Source organism: Terrapene carolina, unplaced genomic scaffold (genome assembly GCF_002925995.2).
Source record: "Terrapene carolina triunguis isolate 2854851 unplaced genomic scaffold, T_m_triunguis-2.0 Scaffold51684, whole genome shotgun sequence".
Lineage (NCBI taxonomy): Eukaryota > Metazoa > Chordata > Testudines > Emydidae > Terrapene > Terrapene triunguis.
This window is the reverse complement of record NW_020716035.1, coordinates 30,149-32,027: the sequence shown is the minus strand read 5'-3', so window position 1 is coordinate 32,027 and position 1,879 is coordinate 30,149.

Here is a 1,879-nt window from a genome sequence, read left to right as displayed (position 1 = left end):
GTCCAACTTACATGGAGAGTGTTGGCAAGAAATTTGGGCCCCATTAAAGTCAAAGGCAAAACTCTTGTTGAATTAACAATAGTAGTGACACAAGTTACTAGAGACCAAAGCAGATCTTGAATAAAGCAGAAATGAAATTGTTAAGGAGGATCCTTGGAGTTATAAGGATGGGCCATGCTTGGAACGAACAAATTAGAGGAAGTGTGAAGGGTTATAGAAAAGCTAAGGGAATTCACGCTTAGATGATTTGGGAGTGTGAAAGGAAAATTGGAAGAACAGATGGGAAACAGCCTGTTGAACTTAGAAGAGGAGGGTAACAGAATGATGACCCAAAACTAGATGGATGGATGTCCTACAAAAGGATCTGGTTAGCTGCAAAGTTTCAGAGGAACTGCTTCAAGACAGATTGGAATGGAGAAGAAGGACTTGAAGAGCTGACTCTGTTTAGGTGGGATGCAAGCTAGAAGAAGAAAAGCAGTAGTAACATGGATACAGGTTGTGGTGGTGGTGGAATAAGTCACAGAAGCAGTAGTAGTATAATTAGTAAGTGGCTTAATCGTGTCCTCACCATGAGCTCAGCTCCTGGATTAGACCAAGAGGGCGATTCTGACTGATCCAGTGCTTCTCTGGTAAGGGGCTATGCCTGATCTCTTCTGGGCCCATACCATCCTCCTGTATCCAGTGTAGGAGTGTACGGGGGTACCCTGCACCCTTTTCATTCTCAGGGTTGGAGCAGTGGTCTGAATGCTTGCTGTAGGTGCCTGGCTGGAGCTAACTAGTCAACACATTTGGAATTGGGAAGATCTTTCCTCCAGGTCAGATTTGCAGGGACCTCATGGGATTTCAGCTTTCTCTTCAGTGTGGAGTGTGGATCACCTGCTAGGATCAAATGGTCACATCCCAGCTGATGAATTCCCTGCCATGGCAGGGATCTCAACCACTCATAGCACCTAAGTCTATTTACCCCTTCACATAACACAAGAACTAGGGGTCACCCAATGAAATTAAGAGGCAGGACGTTTAAAACAAAAAAAAAAGGAAGTACTTTTTCACATAACATACAGTCAACCCATGGAACTCATTGTCAGGGGACCTTGTCAGGCCAAAATATAACTAGGTTCAAAAAAGATTTAGATAAGTTTATGGAGGACAGGTCTATCAACAGCTATTAGCCAAAACAGTCAGGGACTTAACCTCGTGATTTAGGTGTCCCTAAACCTCCAACTGCCAGGAACTGGGACTCGATGACAGGTGATGGATCATTCACTAATTGCCCTGTTCTGTTCATTCCCTCTGAAGAACCTGGCATTGGCCACTGTCAGAAGACAGGACACTGAACTAGATTGAACAATGGTCTGATCTAGCATGGCCGTTCTTATGTTCCTGTTCTGTGCCTGTGGCATACAACAGCTTAGTCTTCTGAGGGCTGAAATACCTTTAGTTTAACTGAAATCATTGGGCTTAGTATGTGAGTGGAATGTAATGACCTATGATGAACAGAAGGGCAGAATGGATGAGCTAATGGTCCCTTCTGGCCTAAACCTTCATGAAACTATAGAAACTTTTGCCCCCTTTAGTACCACTGAATAACTCCTGCTGTGAGTTGGCAAGTAAATGTAGTAGTAGCAACAAGAGTAGTAATTGGTAGTAAGATAATGTTTATGTTTGACTGCTCCTACTTCATTTACATATGCAGAACTTCATACCCTGTGTTCAAAGTCAAATATGAATATTAACCAGGTAACCCCATCACACTCCTCTTACAAACTTTGACCATCCGTAACTCATGCTATATGCCTATTAAACCCCTTGGCAGGAAGAAAACATGAATGAATCTCAAGCTTCCTCTTTTGTAATGCAACCTATTTGTTGTGTGGTG